Raw genomic sequence first — 19,587 nt, forward strand, 5'->3', positions numbered from 1 at the left:
GACAACAAGGCGGACCGACTTAAAACCTGCGAATTAAAAGAGGTAAACATTATTATCAAATCAGAGAATTGTAGCAATGATTAACCAGGAAGAATTGAGGTCACAGAGGATACGACAAATGCTGAAAAATTGAATATTATAAGAGTAGAGAGATATGGAGAAGGAGAATCGATGGTATAAAATTACAAGCTGGACTGGAGTGAATGAACCTGATTTAAGTGGTTCTGATCATATTGAGGGTTTGTTGGGATCTTGACTGTCTCTGTTCAGACACAACATGTCCCAACACCCAGCTGCGTCAGGGCCAAGGACAGATTTGAAAAATCAAATTAAAAATTAAGGCAGTGCCTTGACCAGAAGTTTGTGAGGATAGGATGAGGGTTTCAGTGGAAAATGAGGTGAAGGTGAAGTTTGGTGATGACACTCCGATCAAATTCCGGAGAAGTGTGAGGTAATTCACTTTGGTAGGAATAACAGATGTGTTGAGTATAAGGCTAACGGGAGGACTTTGAATAGTGTGGATGAACAGAGGGATCTAGGTGTATGTGTACATAGATCCCTGAAAGTTGGGAATCAAGTAGATAAGGTTGTTAGGAAGGCATACGGTGTCTTGGCGTTTATTGGTAGGGGGATTGAATTTAGGAGTCACAGCGTCATGTTGCAACTGTACACAACTCTGGTGCGGCCACACTTGGAGTACTGTGTGCAGTTCTGGTCCCCACATTACTGGAAGGATGTGGAGGCTTTGGAGAGGGTGCAGAGGAGGTTTACCAGGATGTTGCCTGGTATGGAGGGGAGGTCCTATGAGGAGAGGCTGAGGGATTTGGGGTTGTTTTCGCAAGAAAGAAGGCGGCTAAGAGGGGATCTTATTGAAACATATAAGATGATTAGAGGTTTAGATAGGGTGGACAGTGATAGCCTTTTTCCTCTGATGGAGAAATCTAGCACGAGGGGGCATGGCTTTAAATTAAGGGGGGGGTAGTTATAGGACGGATGTCAGGGGTAGGTTCTTTACCCAGAGGGTGGTGAGGGATTGGAATGCCCTGCCTGCTGCGGTTGTAAATGCGCCTAGTTTGGGGGCGTTTAAGAGATCCGTGGATAGGTTTATGGATGGAAAGGGATTGGTTTAGGTTAGAGGGTCATTGTTTTTTAACTGGTCGGCGCAACATCGTGGGCCGAAGGGCCTGTTCTGCGCTGTAATGTTCTATGTTCTATGTTCTATGTTCTATGTTCTATGTTCTATGTTCTATGTTCTAAATTAGTGTTCTTCATGATGACATGGAAATGTGGTTGGAACCTCAATATTAGTTTCAATATGAGGGGAGACGGCGGTGTAATTGTATTGTCGTTGGACGTGGAATCCTAAGGCCCAGGACAAGATATGGTGGCACGGTAGTTAACACTGCTGCCTCCCAGCACCAAGGACTCAGATTCAAATCCAGCCTTGGGTGACTGTTTGTCTGGAGTTTGCACATTCTCCCCTGTGCCTGTATGGGTTTCCTCCGGGTGCTCCGGTTTCCTCCCACCGTCCAAAGATGTGCCGGTTAGATGGATTGAACATTGGTTAATTTCCCCTTTGTGTCCAAAGGTGTGTAGATTAGTGGCATGTGAGGTTACGGAGGTACAGCCTGGTTGGGATGCTGTGTTGGAGAGTCAGTGCAATGAGCCAAATAGCCCCCTTCTGCTCCGTAGGCGTTCTACGATTCTAAGATCTGGGGGCCATTGGTGAAACTTGAATTCAATAAAATTAAACTGAGAAAGGGCTAATGACAGGAACACATCTGGTTTGCTAATATCCTTTGGAAAAGGAAATCACTCATCCTGATCTGGTTAGAGATGGACAATAAACACTGGCCCAACACTCACATCCCGTTAATTAAAAGAAGATGACGACACAGATTAGCCCTGCCGCAGGTGCCAGGGAGAGTCAGCAGTCAGAAGTTGGATAACGTCTTCAGATGTATTATTGGAGGAATGGTGTCAGGCAAATTAAACGTGGAGGGGAAACTTGGAGGCGGTGAAGTTCACGTACAACTGCTACCCTGGTCATCCTACGCTGAGGAAGTTGAGGGTTTTAGAGACTCTGTCACAGTTCCTGTCAAGTTCTATATATATATGTAAAATCCCCCTACTTCGCTCTGCCTCTCTCACCTCTTTCTCTCTTATCCCACTGAATGTGGTTAGTTTCCTACCCTGATGGACATCAGTGAATCAGTTGTAGTCATGGTCACTTTTTCCCTCGTGTTGGTTCCCAAAATCAGCAGGTTCAGTTTGTTCAATTTTACAAACTGCCTTTGCGATCTTGTGGATTTTCTCACTCTCGCTATCCTTTTTCTGTTTTAAAACTCTCAGAATATTTGAGGAGGAGCATTTGCAGTCGGGACACTCCAACCCACAAGAGAATCTGACACAATCGCCCAATTTGTAGTGACCCGGATATCATTTTAGAACACTACAGCACAAATAGGCCCTTTGGCCTACAAGTTGCACCAATCATATCCCTACCTACCAGGCCTATCTATAACCCTCAATCCCATTAAATCCCATGTACTCACCCAGGAGTCTCTTAAAAGACCCCAGCGAGTTCGCCTCTACCACTACCGACGGCAGCCGATTCCACTCACTCACCACCCTCTGAGTGAAAAACTTACCCCTGACATCTCCTCTGTACCTGCTCCCCAGCACCTTAAACCCGTGTCCTCTCGTAGCGACCATTTCAGCCCTGGGAAATAGCCTCTGACTATCCACCCTATCTATACCTCTCAACATCTGATAAACCTCTATCAGGTCACCTCTCAACCTTCATCTCTCCAGGGAGAAGAGACCGAGCTCCCTCAACCTATCCTCATAAGGCATGCCACCCAATCCAGGCAACATCCTTGTAAATCTCCTCTGCACCCTCTCAATAGCTTCCACATCCTTCCTGTAATGAGGCGACCAGAACTGCGCACAGTACTCCAAGTGGGGTCTGACCAGGGTCTTATAAAGTTGCAGCATTACCTCCCGACTCCGAAACTCAATCCCTCGATTAATGAAGGCTAGTACACCATACGCCTTCTTGACCACATCCTCCACCTGCGAGGCTGATTTAAGAATCCTATGGACCCGGACCCCAAGATCCTTCTGCTCTTCAACACTGCTAAGAGTCTTACCCTTGATATTGTACTCCTTCATCCCATTGGATTTTACTTTGAACATGGATAGAAAGAGCACCATTCCCAGTGGAGAGAAACCGTACACGTGTTGTGTGCGTGGACAAGGCTACAGTCGATCATCTGGCCTGTCGAAACACAAACGCAGTCACACTGGAGAGAAGTGGTGTAAATGTGGGGACTGTGGGAAGGAATTTAATTTCCCATCTGAGCTGGAAACGCACAGACGCTGTCGCACTGGGGAAAAGCTGTTTAACTGCTCCGAGTGTGGGAAGGGACTTAATCGCAAAGCGTGTCTGCAGCAACACCAGCGCGTTCACTCAGGGGAGAGACCATTCACTTGCTCAGTGCGTGAGAAGGGATTTTCTAGTCCGTCTAGCCTGCTGAGACACAAGCTGGATCATACGGAAGAACGACCTTTCGAATGCGGGAAATGCTTTAAGAGTTCGAGGGAACTGATGAGCCACCAATTCCTTCACTCAGATTCAAATCCAGCCTTGGGTGACTGTTTATCTGGAGTTTGCACATTCTCCCCTGTGCCTGTATGGGTTTCCTCCGGGTGCTCCGGTTTCCTCCCACCGTCCAAAGATGTGCCGGTTAGATGGATTGAACATTGGTTAATTTCCCCTTTGTGTCCAAAGGTGTGTAGATTAGTGGCATGTGAGGTTACGGAGGTACAGCCTGGTTGGGATGCTGTGTTGGAGAGTCAGTGCAATGAGCCAAATAGCCCCCTTCTGCTCTGTAGGCGTTCTACGATTCTAAGATCTGGGGGCCATTGGTGAAACTTGAATTCAATAAAATTAAACTGAGAAAGGGAACACTTTTTAGGAGCTCGCGTTGTGAGGCTGCATTCAAACCTTCTCTCTCCACCTACACATTGGGGAGAGGCTGTACTCCTGCTCCCCCAGTGTGGGAAGACATTCACTGGTCTATAATTACCAGACTTGTTTCTACTCCCCTTCTTGAACAAACTTTGCCCACAACAGAAGTAAGGCTCACTGGTCTATAATTACCAGAAAGAAATTCACTCAGCCATCCCATCTTTGGTTACACGAACAGGTTCACACTGGGGAGAAATTTCCTCATTCATCCCATCTACTGAGACACCAGCGAGGTCACAAGTAATTGAGTGATTAGATATTGTTGTTAATCCGGAGATGAGGGGGTTGGACTATGAAGAGAGACTAAATAGACTGGGGTCTGTACTCGTTGGAGTTTAGAAGGATGAGGGGGGATCTTATAGAGACGTATAAGATAATGAAGGGGATGGATAGGGTAGAGGTAGAGAGATTCTTCCCGCTTAGATTTACCGGCTTAGTCTTACGAAGTTCAGGAATTTTCTTTCTCGCCCACTGGAGATCATTTCCCTTCCACTTCTGAGCTTATATTGACCAACAAAATCTGATACATTTTTATTCCCCGTAGTTCATTCCGCACAACCTGAAACAGCGATCTTCTTTCTCTTTCTACAGATGCTGCCTGACCTGCTGAGTATTTCGTGAGTTTGTTCTTTTTATTGCTGATTTCCAGCAACCACAATATTTCATTGTATTGCAGGCAGAATTTTCACAGAATCAGATCTCAAAGCAGAAATGAACCAATGAAGATGAAAAGCTGGAAAAACTCCACCTGCCATTCAGCAGCCCAGTGGCCCAATTAATCAAGATCCTGTTGCAATCCCAGATAACCTTCTTCGCCGTCCACTATGCCACAAATCCTGGTGTCATCTGGATGGAGGAGAAGTTGCTGGGTTTAACCCCAAGGACTTTGGTATCCAATAGATACCAGCAACTTCCAGTGTGAAATTGTCAGGAGAGGTAAATCCAAGGAGAGATTGGATCGCTGAGTGGACATAGTCCATACACAGGTCGCCGCACTTGCAGAAGGATATATTTGCCTTGGAGGGAGTGCAGAGGAGGTTCACTAGGCTGATACTGGAGATGAGGGGGTTCGCCTATGAAGAGAGACTAAATAGATTGGGTCTGTACTCGTTGGAGTTTAGAAGGATGTGGGGGGATCTTATAGAGACGTATAAGATAATGAAAGGGCATGGATAGGGTAGAGATAGAGAGATTCTTCCCGCTCAGAAAGGACAGCAAGACTAGAGGGCACAGCCTCAAGATAAGGCGGTTTAGAACAGAGTTGAGGAGGAATTTCTTCACTCAAAGGGTGGTGAATCTCTGGAATTCTCTGCCCGTTGAAGTGATGGAGGCTGCCTCGCTAAATATATTTAAGTCACGGGTAGATAGGTTTCTGATAGACAGGGGAATTAAGGGTTATGGGGAGAAAGTGGGAATGTGGAACTGATCCACTTCAGATCAGCCATGATCTTATTGAATGGCGGGGCAGGCTCAAAGGGCTAGATGGCCTTCTCCTGCTCCTATTTCTTATGTTCTTAATCACGCATAGGATTGAACTGGATTTGGGGTCTGTTTTCGCTGATGTTACTAATCTCCGGTCCGGTTATACAAGTGCTAATCTTCTGGCTAAAAGTCAAATAAATTGGCTTTGTGTTAAACAATGTGAGCCTCTTGAATACCTAACACAAGTTAATTCCTTCTGAAGGGTTCTCCCTCTTTTTTTTAAATGGAATTTTTTTTTAAATGGAATTTAATGTTGGCAAGTGCGAGGTGGTCCACTTTGGTAGGAATAATGGTAGGAAGGACTATTACTTACGTGGCGAAAAACTGCAGCAGGCGACGGTGCAGAGGGACCTCGGGGTCCTTGTGCATGAGTCGCGAAAACCCAGATTGCAGGTGCAGCAGGTGGTCAGGAAGGCGAATGGGATGCTGGCCTTCATAGCGAGGGGGATTGAATATAAAAGTAGGGAGGTCTTGCTGCAGCTGTATAGGGCATTGGTGAGGCCGCAGCTGGAGTACTGTGTGCAGTTTTGGTCGCCGCACTTACGCAAGGATATTTTGGCCTTGGAGGGAGTGCAGAGGAGGTTTACTAGGCTGATACCGGAGTTGAGGGGGTTGAGCTATGAGGAGAGGCTGAATAAATTAGGCTTGTACTCGTTAGAGTTTAGAAGAATGAGGGGAGATCTCATTGAGACGTATAAGATGATGAATGGGATAGATAGGATAGAGGTGGAGAGACTCTTCCCGCTCAGAAAGGACAGTAGGACTAGGGGGCACAGCCTCAAGATAAAGGGGGGGCCGTTTAGAGCGGAGTTGAGGAGGAACTTCTTCACTCAAAGGGTGGTGAATCTCTGGAATTCTCTGCCCGTTGAAGTGGTGGAGGCTGCCTCGCTAAATATTTTTAAGATGCGGGTTGATGGGTTTTTGATAAGCGAGGGGATTAAGGGTTATGGGGAGAGGGCGGGAAGGTGGAACTGAGCCATGACAGATCAGCCATGATCTTATTGAATGGCGGGGCAGGCTCGAAGGGCCAGATGGCCTACTCCTGCTCCTATTTCTTATGTTCTTATGTTCTCTCCCGGTCTGCTCCATCCTCACCTCCAACAAGTGAGAGGAACTCGGGGAACTTCTTCGACTGGAGGATCTCAGTCTTAGTGGCAGTTGCCTCTGCCGTGTCTGTCCCATGCACCAACCCACTGGGTTAAAACACCCCTTGTAGTCCTGCATCTTCCTCTAGATTCTCTCCCCTCATGACTACTGCCGTCAAGATCTACTTTCCAGCTCCTTCTATTCTCACTAATCTGCTGACTACACAACAGCCCCACGTTGGCTTACATTGTCAATGGTTTGCTTCTTTCTTTGGGTACTGTCCCTCTTTCCTCTCAATCTTTTTTAACCCCCACCCCCTCAAATTAACAAACCCATCACTCCTGCATCAGCGCCTGGTTAAGCAGCATTTCTGTCTTAAAATTTTGTTCCTTACTTTCAATCACAGTTTGACCTCGTCCTTCCCAACCTTTGGAATCTCCTCCAGCCCCACAACTCTCAGATATCAGACCATTTCCAATTCTGGCCTCTCGTAGTGACCATATTTCATTTGCTCTACAAATTTGCTCTACTGTGTATTCAGTGTCATCACCTATAAGCTCTGGAAATCCCTCCTTAAACCTCTCTACCTCTTTCTCCTTCTTTAAGATGCTTCTTAAATAGTCACTTTGTAAGTGCAGAGAATTACTGTAAGACAAGATGTGCTGCAGAAGCTTTTTCACTTAACATGACAGATACAAGAATAGCAAATTTCAAAGGGGACAACAGTTTATTCCGCCTGAAAAGAGGTTGTTGATGGGTTAGGATGTTGATTCTGGTTGAGTCATTGCAACCTGGAATGCCCCGGAGAACAGTTTGTTCCTCTGTGCTGTTGTTTAATTGGAAAATTGAAAGGAGGGAGATGGCAAGTAGCTCACACCAATCACTGGGAATTGTGGAGAGAATGAACCACGCATTAAAGCTCGTTCTCAGAAAAGAACTGGATGGAACAGCACAGGAAGAGGTATGAAGAACTTCCACTGGTGCTCATCAGTATCAGGAGTAGGTCCCTATGAGCCCCACCCAACCACAGGAGGGTCATATTGGTGAGGCTAAGAAATTGGGCAAGGAGAAGTTCTTCTCCTCATTGAGACGTATAAGATGATGAATGGGATGGATAGGATAGAGGTGGAGAGACTCTTCCCGCTCAGAAAGGACAGTAGGACTAGGGGGCACAGCCTCAAGATAAAGGGGGGGGGCAGTCTAGAACGGAGTTGAGGAGGAACTTCTTCACTCAAAGGGTGGTGAATCTCTGGAATTCTCTGCCCGTTGAAGTGGTGGAGGCTGCCTCGCTAAATATTTTTAAGATGCGGGTTGATGGGTTTTTGATAAGCGAGGGGATTAAGGGTTATGGGGAGAGGGCGGGAATGTGAAACTGAGCCACGACAGATCAGCCATGATCTTATTGAATGGTGGGGCAGGCTCGAAGGGCTAGATGGCCTACTCCTGCTCCTATTTCTTATGTTCTTATGTTCTTCACTCAAAGGGTGGTGAATCTCTGGAATTCTCTGCCCGTTGAAGTGGTGGAGGCTGCCTCGCTAAATATATTTAAGTCACGGGTAGATAGGTCTCTGACAGACAAGGGAATTAAGGGTTATGGGGAGAAAGCGGGAAAATGGAAATGATCCACTTCAGATCAGCCATGATCTTATTGAATGGCAGGGCAGGCTCGAAGGGCTAGATGGCCTACTCCTGCTCCTATTTCTTATGTTCTTAAGTGTGTTTAGCCCCTTGTATAAGGGACCGTACACTAGAGTGGATAAAGTCAATTGTACTGTATATGCAAACAGGCAGCACGGTTAGCACTGCTGCCTCACAGCGCCAGGGACCTGGGTTCACTTCCTGGGTTGGGTCGCTGACTGCGTGAAGCCTGCATCTTCTCCCCGTGTTTGTGTAGATTTCCTCTGGGTGCACCAGTTTCCTCCCACAGTCCGAAAGGCGTGCTGATTAGCCGTGCTAAATTCTCCCTCGGTTTACAAGAAAAGGCGCAGGAGTGTGGCGAATTTTCACTAACTTCATTGCTGTGTTAACGTAAGCCTACTTGTAAATAAATAAAATAATAAAAGTTTTTACCAGATGGTTTTATTATAACCCAATGAAGCTCAGAGCTCCAGAGTAATAGAAGAAGCTGAGGAGGATTGGGACTGTTATGTACATGAAGAATATGCTGCGGATCTTGGACCAAGGATGAAAAAGAAATGAAAAGTGCACCCATACCATGGCTATTGTAGCAGGAAGACTTACGCAAGGATATTTTGGCCTTGGAGGGAGTGCAGAGGAGGTTCACTAGGCTGATACCGGAGATGAGGGGGTTGGACTATGAAGAGAGACCAAATAGACTGGATCTGTACTCATTGGAGTTTAGAAGGATGAGGGGGGATCTTATAGAGATGTATAAGATAATGAAGGGGATGGATAGGATAGAGGTAGAGAGATCCTTCCCGCTCAGAAAGGACAGTAGGACTAGGGGGCACAGCCTCAAGATAAGGGGAGGACAGTTTAGATCGGAGTTGAGGAGGAACTTCTTCACTCAAAGGGTGGTGAATCTCTGGAATTCTCTGCCCGTTGAAGTGGTGGAGGCTGCCTCGCTAAATATATTTAAGCCACGGGTAGATAGGTTTCTGATAGACAGGGGAATTAAGGGTTATGGGGAGAAAGCGGGAAAGTGGAACTGATCCACTTCAGATCAGCCATGATCTTATTGAATGGCGGGGCAGGCTCGAAGGGCTAGATGGCCTACTCCTGCTCCTATTTCTTATGTTCTTAGGACGTTAAGGTGGCGGATACAATCCGACAATGCAGAAGGAGGCCATTCGGCCCATTGAGTCTGCACTGACCACAATCCCACCCGAGCCCTGCCCGCATAACCCCATGCATTTACCCTAGCTCGTCTCCCTGACAGGAAGGGACATCTTAGCATCGCCAAGCCACCGACACATCTTTGGGCTGTGGGAGGAAACTGGAGCGCACGGAAGAAACCTACACAGACACGGGGAGAATGTGCAAACTCCGCACAGACGGTGACCCAAGCTGGGAATTGAACCCGGGTCCCTGGCGCTGTGAGGCAGCAGGGCTAACCACTGTGCCACCATGCCGCGCTCCCCCACCACCCCCCACCCCTGCAGCATCTTCATTTGGATATTTTTGTCCAAAGGAAAGGGAATAATATCCAAAATGTCAGACTGTAACAGGATGTAACGAACAATGCTGCAACAGCTTTTAACACCAGGTTTGTTAATACTTAACCACTTCCAAAATGGGATCTTAATCGTACATTTACAACATATGTTCAGGCTGTAAAATCTGATGAATGAGTGATTAACCAAATTGTTAAAGAGAGTAAAATTCTTTTTAAGTGAATCTACTGAATGTACGATGGAAAAAGCCAGAGAGAATGTTACAGCCTCTAACTAGAGAAAGATGCACTGTAGCAATTCACCAAGGCTCCTTAAGCAGCACCTTCCAAGCCCACGAACACTTCCATCTAGGAAAGACGTAGAAGCTATTGAGAGGGTGCAGAGGAGATTTACAAGGATGTTGCCTGGATTGGGAGGCATGCCTTATGAAGGTAGGTTGAGGGAGCTGGGACTCTTCTCCCTGGAGAGGCGAAGGTTGAGAGGCGACCTGATAGAGGTTTATAAGATGTTGAGAGGAATAGATAGGGTGGATTCTCGGAGGCTATTTCCCCGGGTTGAAATGGTCGCTACGAGAGGACACAGGTTTAAGGTGCTGGGGAGTAGGTACAGAGGAGATGTCAGGGGTAAGTTTTTCACTCAGAGGGTGGTGAGTGAGTGGAATCGGCTGCCGTCAGTGGTGGTGGAGGCGAACTCGCTGGGGTCTTTTAAAAGACTTCTGGATGAGTATATGGGGTTTAATGGGATTGGGGGTTATAGATAGGTGTTGATGTGATCGGCGCAACTCGTGGGCCGAAGGGCCTGTTTGTGCTGTAGTGTCCTATGTTCTATGCTCTATGACAAGGGCAGCAGATAAAAGCAAAATACTGCAAAACCAGGAACGTGAAACGAAAACGCTGGATAATCTCAGCGGGTCTAACAGCATCTGTATGGAGAGAGAGTCGAGCCAATGTTTTGGGTCCAGATGACCCTTTGTCAGGAGGGCAGAAGACACAGGGGGAACACCATCCTTCCTGACCCTCCTGACTTGGAAATTTATCCCTGTTCCTTCACAGTCACCGGGTCAAAATCCTGGAGTTCCCCCCCACTAATGGCATTGTGGGTGAACCCACAGCACATGGACTGCAGTGTTCAAAGAAGGCCGCTCACCGACACCTTCTCAAAGGCATCTGGGGATGGGCAATAAATTCTGGCCAGCCAGTGACGCCCATGTCCCATGAATGAGTTAACAAAGAGAATTACAGCACAGGAACAGGCCCTTCGGCCCTCCAAGCCTGCACCGACCATGCTGCCCGACTGAACTAAAACCCCCTACTCTTCTGGGACCATATCCCTTTATTCCCATCCTGTTCATGTATTTGTCAAGACATCCTTTAAAAGTCACTATCGTATCAGCTTCCACTACCTCCCCAGCAACGAGTTCCAGGCATCCACCACCCTCTGTGTAAAAAGTCTGCCTCATACATCTCCTTTAAACGTTGCCCCTCACACCTTAAACCTGTGCCCCCCTAGTAATTGACTCTTCCACCCTGGGAAAAAGCTTCTATCTATCCACTCTGCCCCTCATAATCTTGTAGATTTCCATCAGGTCTCCCCTCAACCTCTGTCATTCCAGTGAGAACAAACCAAGTTTCTCCAACCTCTCCTCATAGCTAATCCCCTCCATACCAGGCAACATCCTGGTAAATCTTTTCTGTAACCTGTCCAACCTACTTATCAGTGTGTTCACATTGACAAGAGATCGTGGGTGGCATGGTAGCACAGTGGTTAGCACTGCTGCTTCACAGCTCCAGGTTCCTGGGTTCGATTCCCGGCTCGGGTCCCTGTCTGTGTGGAGTTTGCACATTCTCCTCATGTCTGCGTGGGTTTCCTCCGGGTGCTCCGGTTTCCTCCCACAGTTCAAAGATGTGCGGGTTAGGTTGATTGGCCGTGCTAAGAAATTGCCCCTTAGTGTCCAGGGATGTGTAGGTTAGAGGGATTAGTGGGTATAATATGGAGGGATATGGGGATAGGGACTGGGTGGGATTGTGGTCGGTGCAGACTCAATGGGCCGAAGGGCCTCTTTCTGCACTGTAGGTTTCTATGAAATGCTCAGACTGTGGGAAGTTCTGGGGAACTTCGGGGTCCTTGTGCATGAGTCACAAAAACCCAGCCTGCAGGTGCAGCAGGTGGTCAGGAAGGCGAATGGGATGCTGGCCTTCATAGCGAGGGGGATTGAATATAAAAGTAGGGAGGTCTTGCTGCAGCTGTATAGGGCATTGGTGAGGCCGCAGCTGGAGTACTGTGTGCAGTTTTGGGCGCCGCACCTGCGCAAGGATATTTTGGCCTTGGAGGGAGTGCAGAGGAGGTTTACTAGGCTGATACCGGAGTTGAGGGGATTGAGCTATGAGGAGAGGCTGAATAAACTAGGCTTGTACTCGCTAGAGTTTAGAAGAATGAGGGGATATCTCATTGAGACGTATAAGATGATGAATGGGATGGATAGGATAGAGGTGGAGAGACTCTTCCCGCTCAGAAAGGACAGTAGGACTAGAGGGCACAGCCTCAAGATAAAGGGGGGGCGGTTTACATAGAACATAGAACATAGAACATTACAGCGCAGAACAGGCCCTTCGGCCCACGATGTTGCGCCGACCAGTTACAAAAACAATGACCCACTAGCCTATACCAATCCCTTTTCGTCCATAAACCTATCCAGAGATCTCTTAAACGCCCCCAAACTAGACGCATTTACAACTGCAGCAGGCAGGGCATTCCAATCCCTCACCACCCGCTGGGTAAAGAACCTACCCCTGACATCCGTCCTGTAGCTACCCCCCCTTAATTTAAAGCCATGCCCCCTCGTGCTAGCTTTCTCCATCCGAGGAAAAAGGCTATCACTATCCACCCTATCTAAACCTCTAATTATCTTATATGTTTCAATAAGATCCCCTCTTAGCCGCCTTCTTTCCAACGAAAACAACCCTAGATCCCTCAGTCTCTCCTCATAGGACCTCCCCACCATACCAGGCAACATCCTAGTAAACCTCCTCTGCACCCTCTCCAACGCCTCCACATCCTTCTTGTAATGCGGGGACCAGAACTGCACACAGTACTCCAAGTGCGGCCGCACTAGAGTAGTGTACAGTTGCAACATTACACTGCGACTCCTAAATTCAATCCCCCTACCAATAAACGCCAAGACACCGTACGCCTTCTTGACAACCTTATCTACTTGATTCCCAACTTTCAGGGATCTATGTACACACACACCTAGATCCCTCTGTTCATCCACACTATTCAAAGTCCTCCCATTAGCCCTATACTCGACACATCTGTTGCTCCTACCAAAGTGAATTACCTCACACTTCTCCGCATTAAATTCCATCCGCCACCTCTCGGCCCAGCTCTGCAACCTATCTAAGTCTCCCTGCAGACTATGACACCCTTCCTCACAATCTACCACACCTCCAACTTTGGTGTCATCAGCAAATTTACTAATCCACCCAACTATACCCTCATCCAGATCATTAATAAAAATTACAAACAACAGTGGCCCCAAAACAGATCCCTGAGGCACACCACTCGTAACTGCACTCCATGATGAATATTTACCATCCACCACCACCCTCTGTCTCCTATCTGATAGCCAATTCCTGATCCAACTTCCTAGATTACCCACAATCCCATACATCTGCATTTTCTGCAGAAGCCTACCATGGTGAACCTTATCGAACGCCTTACTAAAATCCATGTATACCACGTCAACTGCCTTACCCCCATCCACCTCTTTGGTCACCTTCTCAAAAAACTCAATAAGGTTAGTAAGGCACGACCTACCCGCTACAAAACCATGCTGACTATTTCTAATCAATTCATTACACTCCAAATAACTATAAATCCTATCCCTAATAATTTTTTCTAAAACCTTGCCCACAACAGAAGTAAGACTCACCGGTCTATAATTCCCGGCAAAGTCTCTGTTCCCCTTCTTAAACAATGGGACAACATTCGCTATCCTCCAATCCTCCGGGACTACACCAGAGACCAATGACGACCTGAAGATCTGAGCCAGAGGCTCTGCAATCACCTCTCTAGCCTCCCAGAGAATCCTAGGGTAGATCCCATCCGGACCAGGGGACTTATCTATTTTCAGCCCCTCAAGAATTTCCAGCACATCCTCTTTATCAATCGTAATACTGTCTATTTTACACCCCTGCAACCCAATGTCCTCCTCAGCTATATTCATGTCCCCCTGCGTGAACACCGAAGAGAAATATTGGTTCAATACTTCTCCAATCTCCTCGGGTTCCACACACAACTTCCCCCTGCTGTCTGTAACTGGCCCTAATCTTGCCCTGACCAACCTTCTGTTCTTGACATACCTATAGAACGCCTTAGGATTCTCCTTAATCCTATCAGCCAAAGTCTTCTCATGTCCTCTTTTAGCCCTTCTCAACTCACTCTTCAACTCCCTCCTAGCCAATCTAAAGCTTTCTAGTGCACTATCTGAGCCCTCCAATCTCATCCGAACATAAGCCTCCTTTTTCTTTTTAACCATCGACTCAACTCTTTTAGTGCACCACGGTTCCCTAGATCTACCAAATCCACCATGCCTGACAGGGACATACCTATCAAGGACTCGCAGTAGCTGCTCCTTGAAAAAACTCCACATTTCAGACGTTCCCAGTCCCTGTAATCCCCTAATCCAATCCATGCTTCCTAATTCACTCCTGATAGCCTCATAATCGCCCTTACCCCAGCTAAAATTGCTGACCCGAGGTTCATGCCTATCTCTTCCCATCACTAAGGTGAACGTAACCGAATTGTGGTCACTATCACCAAAATGCACACCAACTTCCAAGTCTAGAACCTGGTCTGGCTCATTTCCCAGCACCAAATCCAATATAGCCTCACCTCTAGTTGGCCTGTCTACATACTGAGACAAAAAACCTTCCTGCACGCTTTGTACAAACACTGACCCCTCTAGCGAGCTAGAACTATAGCAACTCCAATCAATATTCGTAAAGTTAAAGTCCCCCATAACAATTACCCTATTACTTTCACTCCTAACCAGGATTGTCTCCGCAATCCTTTCCTCAACCTCTCTAGAACTTTTAGGAGGTCTATAAAAGACTCCCAACAGGGTGACCTCTCCTCTCCTATTTCTAATCTCCGCCCATACTACCTCAACTGACAAGTCCTCATCAAACTTTCTCTCCGACACTGTGATACAGTCCTTGACTAGCAATGCTACCCCACCCCCCCTTCTACCTTCTTCTCTACTCCGACTAAAGCATTTGTACTCCGGAACCTGCAACATCCATTCCTGACCCTGCTCTATCCATGTCTCAGAAATGGCCACAACATCAAAGTCCCAGGTACTGATCCACGCTGCAAGTTCATCCACTTTATTGCGAATACTCCTCGCATTAAAGTACACGCATTTCAAACCCTGCTCCGCCCCACCCCCACTATGCCGTGCCTTGCATTCCCCAACTATGCCCCCCTCACTTTCACCCCCTTTCCTCACTATCCCTCCCCCCCTCCGAATCAGTTTAAACCTTCCTGCATCGCTTTTGCAAATTTACCCCCCAGGATATTGATTCCCCTCTGGTTCAGGTGTAGACCATCCCTCTTATAGAGGTCCCACCTTCCCCAGAATGAGCCCCAATTGCTCAAGTACCTGAACCCCTCCCTCCTGCACCATCCCCTCAGCCACGAGTTCAAACTTTCCCTCTCCCTATTCCTCTCTAAACTATCCCGTGGCACAGGCAAGAGTCCAGATATAACTACTCTTTCTGACTTCGCCTTTAGTTTCCACCCCAACTCCATAAATCTTTGCTTAATATCCCCTTCCCTTAATCTCCCTATGTCATGTGTCCCCACATGAACTATAACTTGGGGTTGATCTCCCTCTCCCCTAAGAGTCCTGAATACTCTGTCCGATACATCCTGGACCCCAGCCCCTGGTAGGCAACACACCAGCCCAGAGTCCCTACCCTTACCTCCAACTCTCCTATCCGTCCCCATAACTGTGGAGTCCCCAATCACGAGGCCCAATCTCTTACCCCTAACCACCTGAGGCTTGCCAATAGGCTCACCCCCAGAGACCTGCTCCCTTTGGCTATCCCCAGTTGATTTCTCCTCAACTGTAGCCTCCAGGACCGAAAACCTATTTTGGAGGGGAACAGCCCCAAGGGATTGTCCCCCCAACTGCTTTTTGCCCCTCTTCCTGGCAGTGACCCAAGACTTATTCCTAGGAGTGACTATCTCCTTATAACTCCTTTCTATGTCCGCCTCCACTTCCCGAATTATACGGAGCTCCTCTAATTCCCCTTCCAGCTCCTTTACACGCTCCTCCAGAAACTGCAATCTAACACACTTCCCACAAGTAAAATCACCTGAAACACTGTGGGAGTCCCTCACTACATACATCCCACAGGAGATGCAGCTTACAGCCTGAACTGCCATCCCTGAATCAATTACCAGCAGAAAAGTAAAAATATAAAAAAAAACTTCCCTCACACTTATAATTAGGTTAGAGGAGGTGGAAGGGTGGGATTCTCTACCAGTGTAGAGAATCGGGAATCCTCTCTGCACTAATTTATAGGGTTAGGGGCACGAGAAAAAAAAAACTACAACTGAGTTGAGGAAGAACTTCTTCACTCAAAGGGTGGTGAATCTCTGGAATTCTCTGCCCGCTGAAGTGGTGGAGGCTGCCTCGCTAAATATTTTTAAGACGCGGGTTGATGGGTTTTTGATAAGAGAGGGGATTAAGGGTTATGGGGAGAGGGCGGGAATGTGGAACTGATCCACTTCAGATCAGCCATGATCTTATTGAATGGCAGGGCAGGCTCGAAGGGCCAGATGGCCTACTCCTGCTCCTATTTCTTATGTTCTTATGTTCTTATGAACTGATATCCTATCAATGTGTTCACACCGATGAGAGGCCATTCCAGTGCTCTGACTGTGGGACTGGGTTCAAGCATTCACATAACTTCACTGTACACCAGTGGATTCACACCGGGGAGAGACCATTCACCTGCTCCGGTTGTGGGAAGGGATTCACTCGGTCATCCCATCGATTGACACACCAGCGCATTCGCACGAGGGGGGAGATTCTTTCAAACGCTCAGATTGTGGAACGTGCTACAAAGGTCCTGGTGAACTGATGTCCCATCAACATGTTCACACTGAAAAGAGATCTTTCGGGTGCTCTCACTGTGGGATTGGGTTCAGGCGATCGTATGGCCTCTTTTACACCAACGCACCCACACTGGGGAAAGGCCATTCACCTGCTCTGAGAGTGGGGAGAGATTCATTCAGTCATCCCACCTACATAGGACACCAAAGAATTCACTAGTAACCACAATGATTGGAATCTGCTGTTAATACTCTCCAGGACTGTAATGTGTTCATTGTTTTTGTTGATGTTAGTGAACTCCAGCTGGTTATACGGTTTAATATTCTGAATAAAAATCAAATAAATTAGCTTTGTGTTCAGTACTGTGAATCTTTTTAACATCAGCACAACTGAATTCCCTTTGAGTGCTCTCCCGTTGTCCCTCTTTGGTGAGACCACAGCTGGAGTACTGTGTGCAGTTTTGGGCGCCGTACTTACGCAAGGATATTTTGGCCTTGGAGGGAGTGCAGAGGAGGTTTACTAGGCTGATGCCGGAGTTGAGGGGGCTGAGCTATGAGGAGAGGCTGAATAAACTAGGCTTGTACTCGTTAGAGTTTAGAAGAATGAGGGGAGATCTCATTGAGACGTATAAGATGATGAATGGGATGGATAGAATAGAGGTGGAGAGACTCTTCCCGCTCAGAAAGGATAGTAGGACTAGGGGGCACAGCCTCAAGATAAAGGGGGGGGGGCGCGGTTTAGAACGGAGTTGAGGAGGAACTTCTTCACTCAAAGGGTGGTGAATCTCTGGAATTCTCTGCCCGTTGAAGTGGTGGAGGCTACCTCGCTAAATATTTTTAAGACGCGGGTTGATGGGTTTTGATAAGAGAGGGGATTAAGGGTTATGGGGAGAGGGCGGGAATGTGGAACTGAGCCACGACAGATCAGCCATGATCTTATTGAATGGCGGGGCAGGCTCGAAGGGCTAGATGGCCTACCCCTGCTCCTATTTCTTATGTTCTTATGTTCACCTCCCTGCAAGGGCTCATCAGGAATAAAACTCACAATCTTCTTTGTCACTAAGTTTGAGACAATCCTATTAACTGTCTCTACTGCTTCCCTCCCTTCCCCTAATCCAATGGACCAAACCTCCTCTAACACTCCCTTTTGTCTGAGCTCTGAACTCTCATCTTCCTGCAGTTTCTCTCCCGCCTCCCCTCATGTCCTCTTCGAGCTCACCTTGTCCATGAGACCCACCACCTGATTGCTCAATCCTATTCCCAGTGAACGAGGACAGCACGACTTCTTCAGATTAGCTGATGTTGTTACTAGCCCCCTCTCCTTCAAATCCAAAATCATCACCCACTTCTCAGCAAAATATCTTTGACAAACTACCATCCCATCTCCCTTTCCTCTCTAAAACCCTTGAATGATTTACCTTCCACATATTGTAAATTGTTTCCCCTTTCTCACTGCGTAGAGTTTATTTTGTTTGTTCAGAATCTGTGGAATCTTTTGCCTTCATTCACTTGTTAAGCGGCTTGAATCTCCACCCTTGTCTATCTTATAAAAACGCACCCAAATCAGTTTAGTGGGAATTGGGTGAACAGAGCAGAAGGTGGGTCTCCTGGACATGGTGAGCTGCTAAGAGGAGATGGAGAGTGTTACAATCCCAGCTCGTGTCACTATTGGACAGCAAGGTCCAAAGAATCGAACCCTGGTTCAATTGACCGTAACTTTTACCCTTTTTGCTTTAGAAATGTGGATGAAGTGAGTCGCGAGATGGACAATTAGCTTTTAACAAAAATATTTATTAAACATGAAAATATTGACAACACAAGACTCCTTCACTCGCCAACTTTAAGGGCGTTCAAATGGTCAGTGGATAGGCATATGGATAACATTGGAATAGTTTAGGTTAGAGGGTTATTAGATTGGTTCCACTGGTCGGCGCAACATCGAGGGCCGAAGGGCCTGTACTGCGCTGTAATGTTCTACATTCATTCCACTCATCTCCTGCTGCAGTGAACACACAATCACAGTGAGGGAGCTCTCTCTTGGGGCAAAGTGGGGTAAATGGTCTCTGCCTGGGAGATCACTGAATCCTCAGATTACTGAAGGGTCTTATTCAACGTTGGAGGATTGTGCTGCTGTGTTTTTCTTGTTCCTATTATTTTTATATTAACGCGGACGACCCTATTTAGAGAGAGAGTTGAAACCAAACTCAGAAGCAGCAACAGGCGAACTCGCAGACAAACACGCTCACGGACACGTACTCACACAGGCAAACTCACAGACACGGACATGCAGACAAAAAACAAAACACTCTGACTTACACAAATCCACTCACGCTCACAAACACAGAGACAGACTGAGACCATGAAGGGTTGATGTCAATTTCAGTCCTAATAATCTGCTGGGCACTAAAATAATAGCAGAAGCAAATCTGAAGCTCAGTGTGTGGGTTTTATTGTGTAATGAGAAAATGTATAAATATATCCTGGTAACTCGGGTTTAGAACATAGAACAGTACAGCACAGTACAGGCCCTTCGGCCCTCAATGTTGTGCCGAGCTCTGTCTAAACCCAAGATCAAGGTATCCCACTCCCTATCATTCTGGTGTGCTCCATGTGCCTATCCAATAACCGTTTGAAAGTTCCTAAAGTGTCCGACTCCACTATCACAGCAGGCAGTACATTCCACACCCCAACCACTGTCTTAGTAAAGAACCTACCTCGGACATCTCTCCT

The 19,587-nt window shown here is 47.2% G+C and overlaps 1 protein-coding gene across 1 annotated transcript in view; it reads right to left on the bottom strand.

Moving 5' to 3' along the window:
- Positions 1-19,587, bottom strand: part of LOC145363545 (uncharacterized) — a 62,680-nt gene that overhangs the window by 21,871 nt on the left and 21,222 nt on the right. The window lies entirely within an intron of this gene.

The sequence above is a fragment of the Carcharhinus amblyrhynchos genome, unplaced genomic scaffold, assembly GCF_965287045.1.
Source record: "Carcharhinus amblyrhynchos unplaced genomic scaffold, sCarAmb.v2.hapA scaffold_39, whole genome shotgun sequence".
Taxonomy (NCBI): Eukaryota; Metazoa; Chordata; class Chondrichthyes; order Carcharhiniformes; family Carcharhinidae; genus Carcharhinus; species Carcharhinus amblyrhynchos.